General features: G+C 40.4%; 1 protein-coding gene across 10 annotated transcripts in view; it reads right to left on the bottom strand.

Annotated features, from left to right (window-relative positions):
- The window catches only part of Lpp (LIM domain containing preferred translocation partner in lipoma), a 599,229-nt gene that overhangs the window by 249,390 nt on the left and 329,402 nt on the right, over positions 1-20,437 (bottom strand). The window lies entirely within an intron of this gene.

Raw genomic sequence — 20,437 nt, 5'->3', positions numbered from 1 at the left:
TCGGGCTTGGCACTCTATGACTTCCATAGTGTTTTTGACCAGTTATAGGTGTTTGTTTGTATCCAACTGCTGCAAAGGGGAGATTATTTGATGCAGGGTCAGAGTTAGTCTTCTTTGTGGGTATAAGGTTGAGCTTCATAATGTAGTTAGGGACTATGCTGATCAAGTTAAGTGGTGATAGTCTCTGATGACCTCACTGGTCTGATGTCAGGCACAATCGCCCTGTTCTTGTGTGAGCCCTAAGTCCAATTAGACTGCCGTTGGTGATTTCCAAGATCACCATCCCTGTCCTTTTCAGGATACTTTGCCACGCTGTCCATGGTGGATCACAACTGGATGGCACTGGTGCCATAGCATCTTGCTCAGCACCTTCTGGTAATATAAAAGCTCGATCTTAAGGAAGCTTTTAGTTAGAGACAGGCTGAGTCTTACAAGTTCTCTGGCTCAAGTGTGTGTTGTCTTCAACAAAACGAACTTAACTTCAACCTCTGAGAGGCAACCAAGGCCAAAAATAGCCTACATTGTTCTGGGAGTCACTTGGAGTACCATGGGCAACAACTTGGGCTAAGGTTTCATATGACAGATGGTGAGATTTTTTTGTTAGACTATAGCTCAAGGAAAATTATAGAAGAGAAGTCAAAGAGATTATAAAAGTCGGAGGACCAGGAGATATGCTATTGTCTCCTAGAGAAGACAGGCAAGCTATACCCATGATACCTTAACAATATGGTGGCCTGAAGAAAATGGAAGAAATCACAACACTAATAGTCATACTAATGTATATGGGGGAAACCTCACATAGCCTCACCTGTAGACAAAGAACTACAGGCAACTTATGATACTTAAAAGAAGGAGAATTGGTGTTTCTTAGGTATTATCCCCATAAGATCCAATGCAAAAGGGTAAACCATGAAACCACAGGAATACAAAACTCGGACATGGGATGATTAGAGTAAGAAGGACAGAAGGAGGAAGTGATGCCCTTATATTTCAATTAAAATTAAAAACTAAATAAAATTAAAATAAAACCCACATATTCATGAATGTATATCAAATAAGAATATGAATGTATATAAAATGAGCCCTTTCCAACCTTATCAAATAAGGATAACAGTTTATAATTAAGTATGGGGAGTTTTGGAGTTGGGGGAAATTCGGCACAGAGATTCCTGGCCTTGAGAGCCTATATGGCAACAAAAGTGACACAGAATACTTTTAAATACCCGCAAAATACAACTCAGAATGTTAAGTGGCATAGAGAAATCCATTAGTATATTAAAGTTTCAGATGGATTGTTCTCTATCCAGAAGGTAAGATGGGCTTTCTGAGATCCATCTGTTGGGATGGTTTCCTGCCAGTGTGCACACACCTACTCTGGAGATGAGGGAAGGAACCTTGTTTTCAGCCCACAGTGTGGTCAGAGTCACAGAGAAAAGCAGAAGGTATCTTTGGAGAACATGCAAATGTGATAAACTTTAACAACGGAGGATACATACTATGCCAAGTCTTATCAAAATCCTTTACACTTTACAGAAAGGTGATCAAGACCCTATTTTTATCTCTACAAAGAAATAAAGTTTGGCAAGTTTGGTGCAAGTTGTCCAAAGACATGGATAGTGTTGGTTCATATGCTAGAGTTTGGGAATTCAACTCTATGCTGTCAGCCACACCTCTGCAGTACTGAATGAAGACTATGCAATTACAGCAGGACCAGTTGTGAGGGTAAGGGCTGCCTTTAATTTTACTCGAGAACTAATCTGATACAATTAAGGGACACATCACAGGGTAAAGGAAGGGCAAGCACAAGACAGTGCTGAGATAAACACTTCACTGGGACAGCAATTACCCTCTGAAGAGAGGGACTCCTTACTTCATTAAGAGTTAAGGGCACACACACTTCTGATGCAAATTATTTCTGTTCAGCTGAAGGTGGGGGTGACATTTCAAACAGTCTTTAAAAGGACAGCTTGGTAAATGTTAATTTATTAAAGCGCCATTGTCATAGCTATAGACATTGTTCTGAACCAACAGATGATCTCAGTTTAACAGATATTATTTTTTAACACTAAATGTTCTTTCAACATGTAGCGCAATTTAAAATTCTTTCTTCACAGGACAGCTAGAGAAATTTAATTATCATGTTAACACATTTCGAAAAATTAAAACAACATCAAGAATGACACAAAACCAGAAGCATGACCTCCCATTCATTAGGAGGCATCAGCGCCCAGTGTACTGTGTACTTGGAATTATCACTGTTTGTATTACACTGAGTTTCTAAAAAGAGTCAGAGGAGGGCAGAAGCACAAAGCAAGTATGGGAATTACTCTCTGAGCCTCTGAAGGAGGACTGAGAAGCCTAGCTCATTCTAAAGAAAACATTAATACTAGATCTCTTTCGGATTTACAGTTACCAGTCCACTGTACCAGGTAATTCCTGCCCACAATCAATTCATCTAAATTCAGAACTCAACAGGCACAATGCACATAACTGCTTTAGCAAAGGCTGTTTCAAAGCACATTGCCTTTTTATGAGCCTATTATATGAAAATTATGTTAATTTCTTAATAAGGTTAAAGTAACAGATCACATTATTAATTGTATTGCAAATAAAATATTTAATTAAAGATGCATTATCTAGCAGAATTTAGCATCTGGTCCTCTGGTTTGCAGACAGAGTACGGTAATGGAAATAAACAATTACTCTCGATGGCCTCCTGTGCACCACTCTTCCAGTGATTCAACTATCTTTGCAATATTTATAGCTCCTTCTATTTTGCTGAAATTATCTAGGATGAGGGAACAAACTGGGAATGCCATATATTACACTGCCCAGCATTCTGTGGTTCGTCCTCTAAGCAGGCAGTTAAGAGACAGGTGTTAGAAAGAGAGGGGCTGGTTTCAGGACCCCCTCACAACAACTGTTTCACTTTTCAAAATGTAGACCATTATGGCATTCATGACTTCAACAGCAAGCTGTGTTCTATGTAGACCCTAAAGTTTTCTCACATGGGTGAAGCACAGTCGTCCCTATGGATTAATGAGACCTCTCTCCACAGCAGCACATCATCCTTATGGCACAAGCACTGTTCCTTGCAGGGAGTCCTCTCCTTTACTAAACCACAATCCTTTCTCGTTACCATTGCTTCATGAGTACTTTTTGGTTTAAATTTTGCTGTTGGCATTTAGCTATGAAAAAGGCTCTTCCATAATATGTATAGAACCTTTCTCTCTTAAAAATATCAAATCAAAATGTCTCCAACTTAAAAACACTGTAGGCAATTTAAATTAAGACAGTTAATCTCCATGGCAATAATAAATAATACCGTGACAACGCTCCACTGCCTACTGGTATAAAAGTTGTTCTATTGAGGCTATAAAAACTTTAAATAGACCTGTATACAGACACCTGTTGGTTGCAATCACCTTGTTCTACTTAAAATATCACATGCCTTCACATTTCCTCTTGCCCTAACTGGACCATCTCCCAAACACTGTATCCTTTACGGTAGATGCTACCACATATGAACCTTACAACTCCCATAATATGGACACAGAGAATGTCCAATAGTGTCACTTAAATGGTGCTTGCCAGCAGTACAAACACCTATATAAATATTCAGATGCAAATATACCAATGTGTTTACATATGATACACTGAAAACATTTAATACAATCATCTTGGCCATTCGTTTTCTCTCCTTTTCTTTCCCCACTCTATCCTTGTGGCTATGCACTGAGAATTAGCAAGGTTTCAACTGTAAATGGTTTAGACACTTTCTACTTCAGAATTCAAAACCTAGATATGAAGCCTCAGGGTAAAAGTGGTATGGATAGTTAACTTTAGGTCTAAAAGAAGCCCTGAATTCCCAAAGCAGTTCCATTCTGCTGAAGGACATTGGCTTGTCTTCCCTTTATGGGAGCTTAGGGGCAGTGCAGACAGAGTTGAGAGAAAATCCTCCCTCACCTCTTCACAGTGAGTGAATGCACTCAGTTCTCAAGGGGCTGGCTGGGAGCAACCTTCAGAATGAGGGGTGCAGGGAGTGGGGAAGGAAGGCAGCCTGACACAGCCCGATTACAATGGCCTGCTGAGAAGCAGAAAGCTCTGGGGGCAACAGAGCAAATGCATGTTAAGAACCCAGAGGAACTCATCTTAAATCTCAGACCCTTTATAAAACCAGAGGCCAAGCATGAGCATGGAGACAGATGCCTATAGTACCACAGAGTCTGAAGGAAAAGAACAGAGCGGCCAAGCCTAGGAGTTCTTGGCTAGCATGGCAACATAGCCCAACTTTAAAACAAACAAAACAGCCCAAGGCAAAAAGGCTCTGTGCTAGGTTCTTTTTATTATCTTTTTTTTTAATTATCTTTTTAAGTTGGAGGTAAATTAATGGAGTATCCAGTAAAAGACTAAGCAATTGTTTGCTAGTCCTCACAGGAAAAGTGACTTTTAAAACAAAATTATGAAGAAAAAAATTTAATGCTCTAAGAAGGTATACTGCATTTCAGTTATATTAACCACTTACTTATGTCCAAGTTATATGTTGCAGAAACACCACAGGAACAAAATTTCTCACTGAGGGCACAATTTATTCAACAGGAGAAACATAGCCCATCTTTTGAAAAATAATACAGTTTGTTCTTTGACATTTCAATAGCTGTATAAAATGCATTCTAATGATTCTCACTCCCACCCCTGACTTACAGTCCCTATTCACCACAGAACACTTCCCAGATTAAGGTCTTTTCTTTGATTTTTGGGACCCACCGAGTTTAACCAAGGCAGCAGTGTATCTTTACTACTTCTCATATTAGAAAGGATGTCTTCTCAAGAGATCTGGGACTATGACGTAAAAACTCAAACATGGAGTGTAAAATAAACAAGAGAATGAGATGCAGAAAGCCATGGTTTAAAGGCAACATGAACAATTAGCCAAACCAGTCCACGAAAGGCACCATCCCACCAGAAATTCCTTTCATCCTTTCAGGTCATGATCAGATTCAGGCAGGCACACAAGCACACTCGGAACCCTCCCCACCCCCACCCCCACCCCACACATGCTCGCTCCAATCCAAAATAGATTTTTCTAATCTAAAACTGGAAAGAGTACCCTGTTCTCTAAAGAAATCCCACCCCTTCAATTTCCTGTTATCAGAGAGCCTCTTCGTCAGCTTCAAGGGGGAGATTAATCACTTTTGCAACCCACTGAAAGAGTTTTCTGGAAAGCATAACAACCTGCAAGTGTAAGTGACAGGATTATTCTTCCTGCATCTCAGCTGCCTACAAATGCTCTCTCATCCATGACTCAGCATGAGGTAAAAGGAGCTAATGAAAAAGGGCACGCTTCCTTTTAAAAATCGTCAACCGACTTTCCCCATGTAGAACTGTTTAAAAAAAAAAAATCCCCCGAAGCTTAACAGTAAAGTACAGTGGCTCCTCATGAATGCTGAAACTTCTGTCACACGTGTGCTTGCCCGCCCCTACCCAAGTTCTACTTCTGTAAATACCTGAGGCAGGAGGTTAGAATTCTCCTTCTCCATGTAAAAGAGATACAACTATATGGAGGTTAGGGGAAAGGACTAGGTTTGCAGAGATCAAGATTTGAAGAGGAAAGACAAACCATACCATTTTGAGTTCCCCAAGAGAAGGGAATCGGCCTGGGGCTGTCCCTCCTCGTAAACTGCCACTTGATTTGCTTGCACAAACAGCCATGCAGAAGCAGCAGCTACTCAAGGAGCCACCACAGAAACAAGAGCCTTATATTTTGTTTTCTTCTACAAAATGAAAGCTGTGGTCAGCGTATGAAAATCCACATGCAGTAAGTGAGACAGCCACGTTATGAACAGTTCTCAGACATTCACTAATGCCTAGCATGGCCAAAGCATTCCACAACATATGACAAGAGAGCAGGGTCAATAGGCAAGGGTTCTTTGGAACTTACAGTGGGTGCCGTGAGAATGATCCTTAAAAGCGGGAAAGAAAATACCCACAAGATGGAACGTGAGTGCTTCGTACGTGTAAGAGCAAAGATACGGAAGAAAACAGCAAGGTCCTGACAATGAGCTAGGAAGAGGAGTTTGCTGAACAGCTTTAAGGTATCTATGATGACAGCCATGAAAGGCTGGGGCATAACCAGGGTTCCTTGCACAGAGATGAGCATGTGAATTCACAGCATAGCCCAGTGTGTTTGTGGCAGGAGAGGAAGAATCCACAAAGACATCCTGCCTAAGAGAGACACTATGGGCTATTCCTCATGTACTCCTAGGACACAAGTGAAATCCAAACTGGGTTCTATTGACTTCAGAGTCTGCTTCCCTGATTATTGTAGTGTACTCCTGTGCTAAGATAAAGTGAAGAGGAGGCATACAGGAATCTGCTCGGGCAGAACAGATTGGTACATGAACAGGATGGAGCTGGGTATAAACAACTGGTTATAAGGATTGCATCTTTAGAAAGGTACAATTCATATGCAGTGTTCACCCCAGAAAGCTCTGTGCTGAAAGCTTAGCTTACCAGTCATGAGAGATGACAAGATCACAAAAATGCTATTGATTCAAGGATTGATCTTTTGGTTCATAGCTGGATGTACAACTAAGAGATAGGGCCTAGCAGCAAGAAATAGGTTGCATGGGGTGTTAGGGAAACTGACCTGTCCTTCAACCCTGCACCCCTCCCCCCTTCCCAGACTTCCTCTGATAAGCATTGCCCCACCATGCCTTCCAGTTGCCATGATGCTCTGACCCAGTTCAGGCCTACAGCACTGTGAGCAGATAATCTGTGAAGTGATGTGGCAAAATAAATCCTTCCTCCTTTGTTTCAGGTAACAAATATACCCATGGTCCATGGGAGCCTACAGTGATCTGAAATCTCTGACCCATGGTGAAGACAGAGAGAAGTAAGCAATACAGAAAATATTTAGGAAAGGAGATTCTGTCTGGGACAGTGAAGCCTAGAAAAATTATCCAAATGTCTTGCTAAGGGAGCTGGCTAGTCAGTGACATTATGTTAACCAACACATAAGAACAGACTCTGGAGAGAGACTGGCTTTCTTTCGACACGGGGAAGCTTAGAAGAAGCATTTGAAGTGCAAGAAATGAAGTAGAGCATAGTCCTATAACACCATGACAACACTGGTAGCTGAGGTCACCAATAGGCCTTACAAAGGATGTTCTGACTCAAAGGGAAAGCACATTTGAGAGGCACAAGAGGAACAGCTAAGGTGATTCCTAAGTGGGACTGCTCAGGAAGGAGGAAAGTAAAGGAAGGGTGTGGCATGTAATAGCCTTAAGTGGTCACTGAGGACTGAAGGAGCCTCAGGATTGGTACTGGGCAGGCCTGCTGTGAAACTCTGAAAGAGGCCTACAAAAGGAGGATGAGAAGAAGGGCCAGAAGCCCAGAGCTGCAGATTCCTGGCTGGACAAGAAAAGAAATACAGACATTGAGTGGAGGTAGACATGCTCAAGAAGTTGAGGGGAGAGAAAGAGAGAGAGAGAGAGAGAGAGAGAGAGAGAGAGAGAGAGAGATAGATTGGAAGAAACACAGGAGTGTGATGTTCATATGATGTTAACTTTATGAGTACAGAGTTAAAATATGGACAAGCAATTACAAGATTTAGGCTATGTTGACTGTAGCTGGGTAGAAACACAGCAATGAGGGAGCAATAATCAAGAGCCCATCAAAAGGGTACTGATATGCTCTAAAAGGACTGGATGCAGACAGTAGAGCAAGCTATATGCTGTGTGGTCAGAGAAGTAAAGGAGACAATGTTATCATAGGATAACAATGATAACAGTGTGGAACACTTACATCACAACTCCTGCATCTATGACTCCAGGAACTTGGAGGAAGAGGGGTTAGAAAGACTCTAAGAGTCAAATACCACGACAAGGGCTCTAATGGCCATGTAGAAGAGGGAAACTTTCAAAGGATTCTACACCAAGGCTAAATCTATAGGCTGCTAGCAGAGGGAGGATTAGTACCTCGCAGAGTGAGCCCTTCAATAAAAGTGGTTAGCCATGAAACTCTATACACAGAAAAAATACAATATATGGACTCAGCAAGATGTATCCATATAGTCTTGATTTCATATATATGCTTGTGTGTGTATGCAAGAGTAATAATCAAATAAAAAGGCGTGATCAATTTGATAATGGGTCATGAAAGTAGCTGGAGGGTAGCTATCTGGGAGAAGTTGGGAGAAGAAGAGGGAAAAGAAAATGAGGTAATTCTATTTAAATTAAAAAGTTATTAAAGATTTTAAAAAAGATAATCTTTTAGTTCAATTGCTATCATCGAAAAGCAGAATGTAAGAATAAGGCTAAGGAGAAGAGGCAACAGCCAACCCCACAAAGACTGAGAACAGGCAGTCACTCTTGGACAAGCAATGTTTCTCTTTCATCTCAGGTTGGAAGATCACCATTTTTTGCTTACTGTCCCTGGGACCAAACAGGAATTGGAGGCATCTAGATTTCATTAAAATCCAATCAACTGGCTTCAAGGAAGTGATGGTCTGGGAAGACCTGAATGAACCAGTTGTCAGCCAGCCTGCTGCTTTTAACACCCTACTGTGTGGACTTCTGTTTTCCTAGTCAGTCCACAGATATCCTTCACAGCTAATCCCAATACATACCTCAGGCTGGTTCTATTTCTTTGACAAAACCTCTGGGACATTATGAGGGCTTCTGTAGATCTTTGACTTTGGGTAGAAAACAAATCATAACAAATATACTGGTGTCCCAAGACTAATATGCTCTCCTACTACATTAACATTTTTCACCATGTAAGAAAAATAGGCCAGATATTTTTAAAGAACCATGACTTCCTCCTAAGAATGTAGGAATGTATCTCCCACCAGCTTCAACAAGGTGGGGGCATGAATCTCCAAGTGCCACAGAACAAAGGGGAGCAAGTTCAAAAACAAAATTCCTCCCCAAATCAGGCAAATTGTTTTGAACACACACACACACATTAACTTTATGAGTACATAGTGTTTATATATAATATATATATAATATATATTATATATACATATATATACATATATATATACATATATATATATATACACACACACACAGACACACACAAGAAATTTATTGAGAACAGTACTTTGTTTCAACAGCATCATTCTTCAGGACAGTATATCAGGACAGTGCTTAAAAAAAAAAACCCACAATTGTCATTTTCTAGCCAATGGCTACATAGTAGCACTATGGTTGACAAAAACTTTTAAAGCTAAGCACTTACCTCCTTCTGTTTTTTTTAAACTCCATAATATTTAGAATAATAAAATTAGATCCTGACTAATTGACATTTTTTTCCATTTTTTATTAATTGCTTTAGTTTTCCCAACTTTTTTTCTTGATCACAGACTCCTGACAAATATACTTTTTTTTTTTCCGCATTGAAATACTTACAAAGAGAGTAAAGGATTTAAGAGCGCGCTGTGACATCTTAGGGCTGAGACTGGTGAGAACCAGGTTTCAAATGCAGGCGTCCTACCTATTTTCCTCCTTTTGTTCTTTCCTCTACATATTTCTGCACAAAAAGGCTTAGAGTACATCCCCATCCACAGAAATATATTCCTTGTAAATACTTCAGGGATGCTTTTGGCATGGCTTAGAGACTGCTCAGGCCACAAGAATCCATGTAGGAATGCTGGTTAGCAGAGCCTGCCTTGTCTGCTTTTTGGTAATACTCAGTGAAGGCCAAGTGCCTATGAATCATGACAAAATTATTCTTACTCTCTTATCACCTCTCCCCCTTTGGTAAGTGATTGACTATTAGACACAGGAAGTGCATGTCACTGAATAAATTATGAAAAGTCAAGACTCCATCTGGGCTGGAACTGAGAGAGAGGGAAGATCATTCATGATAGTAATGGAAGCTTCAGTGAGCCCTGGAAGGAACATCTACTTAATCCCAAACATACCCCAATGCTGAACCTGTGCTGCAGGCATTGAAGGCTCAGGTAGCTGTGGTATACTCTGCTACACCGTGACCCACTACAAGTGGCTGCAGAGCTAGCCTGGACTGCTGCAGCATGGACTGATCAAAGCAGGTAAAGTGTATGAAGGGGCTGCAGGAGCTGTATTTAAATCTATCAGAAAGAGTCCCAGGAAGGAAATAAGTTAAAAAAAAAAAAAAAAAAACCTCACACCATAGACGATATTTAGAGAAAATGAGAAGAAAAAATAGCTTAAGGTACTGGTGAGCAACATCCCTGACTGAGAAGAAACAAGCCAAACCAGTAAAAGTGAAAGCATAATAGGAAAGGATGTGGGAAGAGAAGGGGATGGAGGGAGAGGGAGGGAGAGGGGGGAAGAGAGAAGGAAAAGAAGGGGAGGGGAAAGGAGCAGGAACTGTTATCTCTGGGGAAGTAGAAAGAACTATTTCCTCAAATGCTGACATTCATATTTAGAATCCTAACTATTCCTTTGTTTTAAACATACTAGGTCAAGGATTCATATATGCAAGGACAAACCACTTCCTTTAAAGCAAAAACCTCACCTTAGTTTTCAGCCTTACTATAGTTGAGATCTAGGTTTCACAGTGTCAGCTGTGAAAGATACAAGGGACTGATTTTCTAGAAAGAAAGGGGGAAAGAAAGAAAGAAAGAAAGAAAGAAAGAAAGAAAGAAAGAAAGAAAGAAAGAGGAGAGAGACAGAGAGAGTGAAGGGAGAGAGGGAAGAAGGGAAAGAGGGAGGGAGGGAGGGAGGGAGGGAGGGAAGCAAGGAGAAAGGGACAGGGGAGGGAAGGAAGAGTAGGAAGAAAGGAAGGAAGGAAGGAAGGAAGGAAGGAAGGAAGGAAGGAAGGAAGGAAGGCAGGAAGGCAGGCAGGCAGGCAGGCAGGCAGGCAGGAAAGAAGGAAGGAAGGAAGAGAAAAAGGAAGGAAGGAAAAGGAGGAGAGAGAGAGGAGTAGAGAGGTAAGGAGGCAGAGAGAGACCTGGGGAGAGAGGAAGGGAAAGACCTAGAGAGGAATAAAATTATAGTTTATATCTTTATAAATATAGCCATACGAACTGCATATATCTAAATATGTATATACATGTGTATAATGGGTATATATATATATATATATATAAAGGCACACATAATGATTCTTATAAAATTAATAAATATGCTAAATTGCATATTTAATACATCTACAATATGCTATGGTTTGGATCTAGAATGTCCCAAAGCACTGCATATATTCAGCACGCTCCTAAGGATGGCGCTGCTAGGCGAGCCACTGGACAGCAGAGCATACAGAATGAGGTTATAGCTTGAGAGCAGGCACTGGTTCGGGCATGCTGGGCCTTAGGCTCCATCTCTAGTTTCATTTCATAAATATGAAGCAAGCAGTTATTTTTCCATGTGCTCTCTATGATATTATTCTGCCATCATAACAGGTCCCAAGCAATAGAATCAACCCATGAAGAACTTAAACTCCTCTTCATAGACTGCTCTTCTCAGGCATATTTTTACACCCATTAACACAACACTTATTTAGAAATTTATGAAATATATCCATAAAAACTATACACGCAGAATGGCAACCAAACACATGGCAAATGGCACAATATAGAATCGTTAGGTATAGGTACAGAGAAAGGATCCTATGCTCCCAAGTCTTACAAGTATTAGTAAGCATTGCCTTCTCATGTTTTAAACACATTATTGTGTAATACAAACATGTATACTCAAATGTGAATACAAGTCGGATGCCACAGAGACATTTACAAGGAAGGATATATATATGTGTGTGTGTGTGTGTGTGTGTGTGTGTTTGTGTGTGTGTGTGTGTATTGCATGTTAGTCCTCATTTCATTCAAGTAATAGAAGATTTGCCACAATCAGAAAAATAACAGAATTTAAATCTTTAGTTCAAGTTTCAACAATTACAGATGGGCTGTATTAGAAAGTAAAAGCTGACGAAATATTATACAGATAGAAAACTTAAGCCAAGTGGGTAACATAAGAAAGACAGTTAGCAATCTCTCAATCTGGCAGGGAATGCTGGGAATTGAACCGAGGCAGGGAGTTACATCCTAAGCCCCTGAATGAGGATCTCAAGTTATGGAGAGTAGAATGCTAACACAGAAAGCAGACTGTTCTCTGAAGGTGTGTGATCCTATTTACCAACCTGGATACCGTGTCTGGAAGTCTGTTCAGTGATGACAAACAGCACCATTACTCTCCAGGCCACAGGGAGAGGCCGCCTCACTTCTCCTTTCCCAGTTCCCAGCATTTTACACAAATCACTGCTAAAGATGCAGTGTGCAGGATGATAATGGCTCTGGACACCTGTAACAGCTTCAAGGGCTTCGAGGCAGTGTTTCTGATTCTTTTCTGAGATGTGAGAGTCAGATGTTGGACAGCAATACATTGACAAGCTTTACTATGTCCAAACACATCCCTGAATATCCCTGCAGGTTACCAAGACCTTGCCTCTAGCTCCATGTTTACAATTGGTGAGGAATAATTAATAGAACCTGATGGCCATTATCAGGTAGCAGGTGATGTTGCCTTGTTATAGAGATGTAAAGGGCTCAATGTATTCAGGCCTGCCACATGCTTCAGGTGTAAGCTCACAAACCATTGGCACAGGAAGCAGTTTCTTGCAAACTGGTACTACCAGGTAACTCTGTCCACATAGACCTGATTGTTCAGCTCACATAATTTAAAGTCAACCTATCCGTCTGAACCCAAGAAAATTCTTGGTGCATGGGAAGTCTCTGAAGGTCTAAAGTGTATGAGAGAAAAATGGCCCTCCTGAATCAAATATAACCTTCAACTGAAAGCATGAAAAGAAATAAAACTGCCCAGGGATCTGTAGCCTCAGCAGATCCAAGCAAGGCCAGTGCCATTAGTCCTTTGGGCTGGGGATAGACGCAGATGGAGGAGAGAAAAGAGGATCCTCAACCTCTTTTCCTGAGTAGGCAGCTCCACACAGGGCAGAAACCAATGGGCCAAATGGATATACTCAGTTCAGCCTCTAAACCAAACCCATCAGATAAAGAATATGTTTTCTGTTTGTATTAGAAGTATAAATTAATGTGATACCACATGGGTTGAGACATGGTAAGAATCCAATTCCCAGCATCTTTCAATCAAAAGTCTACGTCATTAGCAACACTAGTTTAATAAACCCTGGTGATGGTGCTATAATTGGATTGCTGCTCTAGCGAGTGAGTTTCCAGGGTAACCATGTTCTTACCACAGATAAAATCCACCTGAGAGCACAAAAATGAACGGCTTGGGAAGAGTCAGCAACAAACAAGAGGTCAAGATTTTAGGCTGAAAAGAGCTTTTCCAAAAGTACATTAGTTAGGGTGGACAGAGTCCACACATCCTAGGCCTGCCACGTGCTGCCTCTGTGATTTGGAAAATAAACTTCTCAGGACCTCATTTCTGCATCTACAAAACGAACAAGAGATAGAACAGGGAATAAAACAGGTAACTCCAGAGTTGCTAGTACATTTTTAAAAGCAGACTAAATGTAAAAATCAGCAAACAATCCAAAAGACAAGGCTAGCGATCCAACGGCCTGCAGAAAGGAAAACAAGTTAGCCATTCTCTTTGGTACACATTACTAGGAGGAAGGCCCCTGGATAGAGAGAGCCCGAGGAGGCTCAGAAATCCTGGTCTTCTTTGCTGAGGCTCATGTTGCTGCCTGAGAGGCCCTGACTTCTGGGGACAGCATGACTATTGGGGCAGTTCTGTAGAACTTAACTGAGGAAGGCTGCAACTTTTCAAGCAACAAATTAAGGATGGGGAAAGAATCCTTGCTGAGGGTATGACAGCTAACTAGAATGTTTCTTAGTCAAACACAGGAGCCCACCGAGTACACATTCCCTCAGGGAAGACTCAAGTGGCATAAGATGGCTTCGTGAGTCCCGATGAGTAAGACAGAAAACCCTCATTTGAATAAAAGGACAGAGGGGGCATGGATGATGCTCAAGAGCTTCTTTGAAATATGTATTATAGGATTGGGGCCTCTCAGCTGTCTGTCACTATTAGAAAAGGTACCGGAAGTACTGGTGGGCTCACCTGTAGCTGTAAGACCCTTTATCCTCCACTCTCCACCCCCAGATCAAGAATTAGGAAGGCAAAGGGATATAGAATGGAAGAAACTTCTACCAGTGCTCAAAACACACACAACTTGCAGTCAGCAACAGCCAGGCGGTGAGGCAGATAAAGTTTGAGAGTAAGAAAGAATATCCACAGTCAAAGTTTCTGTTGTCCTGAGATTAAACGCTGAAGCAGGAAGAGATACTATTCTTGCATCAAGTGAGAAAAGATGGTAAAGTGCGATATTAAAATGCAGCACGCTGGAATAAGTTTGCCTCTATAAAAACTGTTATGTTCTGTATGTGATTTAAATTAATGCCTATATTTGTGGGAGATAAAATTAAAATGAAGATAAATGCTGCCAGCATATAGCGTGCTCGCTGGAGCAATAAATAAGGCAGGAAAGGTACTTTGCATTTCAGTCACATCTACCCAAACAGGGAGCCCAAAGCACTTGAGGAACACTGGTTAATTAAAGGCTGCAAGAGATTCGTGAGGAAGGCAGGCAGCTACTACATAGGCCTTTTATTCCAGCTTGGGATGTAATGTGGCCTAGGGACCTTTGGAAGCTGCTACATGGGCCTAACGAAGCTTGCAGACTTACTTTTGATACAGCTGAGATGAAGCTTTCTGGGCATCAGGGGCTGGAGAGACTTCTTTGCCCACTGAGGACCTATTGTAGACCCTGGGCATCTGTTTAGTACCTGACTCACTAGAAGAAAATACTAAATTTTTAGATGGGAGCACGGTGGTTTCAAGCACATTAAGAACATAAGGCTTTCCCTTTTCCAACAGAAGAGTTGGAAGGGACCAGATCCTCTCAGTTTTTCATCTCAGGGCAAAGGCTTCTCTGAAACATTGGACATTTCTATCTCAGCCAAGAGATCTTCTTTAATACTGCCCTCCCCATTTCTCTCAACACTTCCTCAGAATTGTGACCAGGTGATCACTGGCTGCTGCTCTGTTAGTCCTGTCTTGCAGAGTCAAGGAATGTGTCACTATCCACAACTCTGCTTGACAAGAGGTCAGATGACCCTATACATTCCGTAAAGTAAGGGTTACAGAGGCCACCTCAGCTGTCATTGCAAACATTATAATCTTTCTACATTTACTTGTGTTAGAAATTCCTTCAAATTGAACATTGAAATGGAAATCTGGGTAGCTTCACCTATTATGAGAGTTCTTTACCACTGACCACTGTCCTAAATAAAGTAAGATCAGAGGATGAGACAAAGAATAAAGCAAGGTTAGTGCTTCTCGGCCTCTGGCTCAGATCAAGTGAAGAGTCACACATTTCAACCTCCTAAGTGTTTGTTCTAGGATCAAGACAAATAGACTTTCTTAGAAGACTGTGAGAATCACATAGCTCATTGTTATATTTTCCAGAAAACCTTCAACTGTATTTGTTTCTTTTTATGGTTAAAAATGAAGGCCAGAAAAAGAATTAAAAAGAACCTCTGTATATTTAGACACAGCTCAGTAGCATGCCTAACATTTCTAAGGCTCTAGATCGACTACCAGCCTTGAAATATGAACAAACAAACCAAAATTGAGACAAAATCTGGTCCATTGTAAAGTGAATTTAAGAGGAAATTTCTGGTTGTGTCATATGATGTAGACTCATGGGAAGACATGTGATGTTTGAAGAGAGTATAAGTAGGACCCAACAGACAGTGATGGGACACTTGCATTGCTTACTGTGCAAAGCTTCATTGGTCTTGTATCTTCGCTGATCTTCACTTTATTGAGAGAGGCATGGCAGAGAACTTCTCCTGGTCCCTCCTGCTGACTCATGCTGACTTAGTGGAGGCTTGGCTGTTAATGCTGGAACATGCCACCACGGCTGAATTGCATTTGGTGACACTTTTTGAACTGGACTGCTGGTATCCTGCCACTACTAAACTGGACTGCTGGTATCCTAACAATGAAGATGGGAAGCACCCAAAGAATTACTTCTAAATGGGTCCACACCTCCATTGTCCTATAGACCAGCTTTCCTCCCCAACCTTTAAGCAGTGGGTAGGAAGGGGGTTCAAAGCATTTGCAAATAGTTACTAAAGTCGTTTTTGAAAAACCATAGTCTATAGTGAAGCATAAAACTTTGCATAAATGTACAACTCCCGGGCATGGTAGTTGGACCCTGGTTTCTCTTCGTGCCTAGTGTAGTGCATTATGATGCTTGAAGGGCACTATGCATCCATTCTTGATTTCTTATTTCATTTTTAAAATGATGGAAAAAGATATTTTTAAAATATCTTTTCTTTTTCTGTTTTTGTTTTCAATATATCCTGACTGCACTCACACTCCCTCCACACCTCCTAGCCATGTCCTACTCCCCCAGATCCAACCTTCTCTGTTTCCCTTCAGCAAAGAGCAGGCTGCCCAAGGATAATATCAGCTGAACAGCACATAACAAATAAAATAAAAATAGACACAAATCCTTGCATCAAGGCTGGGTGAGGCAACTCAGTAAGGGGGAAGGGACCTAAGAACACTCTAAAGAGTCAGACATCCTCTCCATAGCATATATGAAGAGGATCTGGCACAGACCAGCACAGGCTTCGTGATTGCTGCTTCCCTCTCGGGGAGCCACCCCTCTTTTTTTTTAAATTTGTATTAGATATTTTCTTCATTTACATTTCAAGTGCTATCCCGAAAGTCCCCTATACACTCCCCCTGCCCCCGCCCTGCTCCCCTACCCACCCACTCCCACTTCTTGCCACTAGCATTCCCCTGTACTGGGGCATATAAAATTTGCAAGACCAAGGGGCCTCTCTTCTCTGGGAGCCCTATGAATGCTACTTAGTTGATTCTGTGAGCCATGTTCGGACATTATGATAGTACACACGTAGAGGAAATGTCCTAGGCTGCTACCTATTGTTAACATTAACAAGGTAGAAACTATGGATGCTTCATTCTAAATAATTCTAGGTTCCTGACATCTTTATGGGTAGGCAGAGCCACATAGATATTTGCAACCAATGAGCTGTGAACCAAAGAGGAAATTACTATACATAAGTAGCCCAAACCACTGCAAATTCCAAATAGTGTACTTTTGCTTGAGACAGAGATCAACTCTTTGAAATGGTGGCTACTGAGACAATGTGGCAAGGTCCTTTCTCAATGTCTGATGAGCAAGCTATGACAGAAAAGGATGCAGTCTGCTGTAGGCAGATGTAGAGAGCTTTTATGACTAGAGTCACTTGGGCTCTGACTCAGGCTCCCTACTTTAGTTTACAGCATGACTTCTGCCTGTTGTTAAATTTCATAATCCAGTAAAAAAATTGGTAAAGAAATAAACATTTGTCCCAGCACTCAGGAGGCAGAGGCAGGCAGATTTCTGAGTTCGAGGCCTGCCTGGTCTACAAAGTAAGTTCCAGGACAACCAGGGATACACAGAGAAACCCTGTCTCGAAAAAAACAACCAAAAAAACAAAACAAAACAAAACAAAAAAAAACAACAACAAAAAAAGGAAATAAACATTTGTCTGACAAGAATTTCAGCTCAAGATAGTAGAATATATATAAAATATATTTGAGGCAAATCATATTGATATTGCTACAATTCAAGTTCTTCAGACTTCTGATAACTCCCAAACTTTTTTTTGTAGAACTACTCACTTTGAGTCGAAGGCCCAAAAACCCCTTCCTTGTTAATGTACCTACCAATATTAATCTCTACTAAATAACTTATCATTTGAGTGATAATGAAAGGCACTGCTTACTATAAAATGTACTCTTAGCTATTACAGTTCTAGAAGCAAAATCAGTACCATTTAAATCATGACTGTTTCTTCATTAAATTTTTATTATATTCTTGTTGAAAGACATGGTTTGAAATATACATGAAACCAACTCATGTTGGTTTTAGTAAATTGCATGTCACTTTCTTGTGATGAATAAATGCAAAAACAAAGCAACATGTGGCTTTCTTGGTGGTCTAAAGAATTCTTTGCATTTAGAGATTAGTCTTTTGAGTTAAGTTTTTATCAAGAGTCACAGTAATTCTATGGTTCTCTATAACACTGTCACTAAGGCCAGCAGGAACAATTACAAGAACTCTGTCACCAGGACTATCTTCCAGGCTGACCTTCATGATCCATTTTGATGGTCTTGATGACAGTGACTTGTAAATGATTTTTGGCACCTTACTCTTAGCAATCAGTTGGAAATGGGAAGAAACTCAAGAGAGAAAGAGCTTATAATTGCTGAAGTATAAGCATGTGAGGGGTACTGTTCTCTGCTGCCTCAAGGATGCCAAGGCTCACTCCCACAACTGGCTGGGTAGGCAATACAGTCTTATACTCCATACTTTCATGCCTTTTTCCATGAATCATCTAGAGATAAAGACATTTGTTGAACACTGCTGACCAGTGAGGGACAGTATTCCTCCATGGGCATGTGACATCTTAACAACAGCTTGTAAGGGCTATCTGGCTTAAAACCTATGTTGGGAAGCTTCTCTTAATAGCAATTAGTTCAACTTTTTTGTTTTTGTTGGGCTTGGTGGAGAAAAAAAAATCATAGCAAACACAAATGTAACTCCTCAATCTTTGAAGTGTCAATATTTATACATGTATTTATTCTGTTTAAAGAAAATCAAAAATAAATAACCCCCAATATTATTGACAGCTTGTTGGTCAAGTGAGTAAACAATTTGGGGGATTTGGAGATGTTCTTATCCTGTGAAGTTATACATACACTCCTACCTTTGCAAAACAATGGTGTTTTGGAGTGCTGTATACATATAGAGAATAAAGCTTTGTCACAATCATGCCTAAAATATACACACATGTGCATGCAAACAAGATAGTAAAACAAATTTATTGCACTTTTATTTTCTGAGACTAGACATGAACATTTTCCTTGGAAATGCAAAAAAGAAAGAAAAGTCATCACTTTTGACATCTGGTGCCAACATGAGCTTCATCCCGTGGAGCACGGGATGGGACTGAGTCTGCAGCAGGGCAGAACCTGTGTAACACATACCCTTCTTTTCTAGCTCTTCTACAGCTGCCCTTGTACAGGACAGTTAGCAGAAATGAACAATTACCAAGGAGGCTCAATACAAAGCTTTGAATGTAGCTCTTTATGTACTTATCAAATGAGTGTAATAATTTGCTATAATTCTCCCTCCTGATTATATACAGTAGCTATTTCATTCTCTAAATAATATCTTATACTTTTTTTTAGAAGTTGGTTAAATTGCTTAGGAGGAGAATATTAGGCTCAGTTTCTTTGAAGGGTAATATAGTGGGTGTGACTGTGTAATTATCTCTACCGGGCTTTCACCCACCACACAATGGTGTCTACTCTATCTATTGCTTTCCTGTTGAGAGCTCCAGCTAATCCTACTAGCTAGAATGTAGGAAAATAAGGCAGCCGAATTTTATTTTTAACTTAGGACTGGGAGAATAAGAGAGAAAAATACTAGGATTGATTAAATCTGTTGCATTTGCGATTTTTATTTTAAGGCGTTCCAGATCTCTGTGCTGCCAAGCAGGCTCAGCGACTCAGGCCCTGCAGTGACTATTCAGTGTCCCGTCTGATGCTCCCTACCTGAGACCAACTGTCCAATGAGACCTCCGCAGCACACAATCTTCATACTGGGCAATTGCTTCTCTACTATTTACGGAGAATATTATTTTACTTTAAATTTTAAAGATTAAATCTTAAAATGGCAAATATTTCATTTTAAAGATAGTAAATATAAAAATATCAGTGGCTTCTAGAAAAACTAAAAACAAACAAACAAAAGCCACGAAAAGAGGCACTTTAACAAACATAACAAGACTACACAGGATTCTGAAGATACATATGCAATTGATATCATACAAAGTGAACAAGTGGTATTTATGTATTTAGGAATACATGCACACAAAAAACCCACCCCCACCACGAACAACAAAAGCATAAAGAGGCTGTAAGTTTGAACCAGGGAGCAGAGCACAAGAAGGTTTTGGAAAAAGGAAAAGAAAGAAGGAAATGAAACAATTATAATCTCAAAAATGTTGCAAAAGGTCACACAGGAATTCTCTCTACCTAACTGCCTTAACCATAAAATGGAGAGAACTCAAGAGGCCTTGGGCATGCTTACTCGGATATTCTTAATCACCTAACAAAGGACGGAACACTCTGCTTACTTCTGTACGCTAAACGATGAAGCAGGTATACTAATTTCATCCAGATTAGAATCAGAAGTTCACATTACAGTAAACTCTTGAATTAGTATGGTTATTAGATTACAGCAATGGAAAAATAAAACTGAAATTAAACTGAAATCATTTCAAAGCTGACTACTACAGATAAAGGCCTTTAGGGCTGGTGTAAGAACTAGAGTAAATAAGTATTTTTCTAAATGTTTTTATAACTAGAATGAGGTA

Source organism: Mus musculus, chromosome 16 (genome assembly GCF_000001635.26).
Source record: "Mus musculus strain C57BL/6J chromosome 16, GRCm38.p6 C57BL/6J".
NCBI lineage: Eukaryota > Metazoa > Chordata > Mammalia > Rodentia > Muridae > Mus > Mus musculus.
The sequence above is the reverse complement of the archived record's forward strand: the minus strand, read 5'-3'. Positions and strand labels throughout refer to the sequence as shown.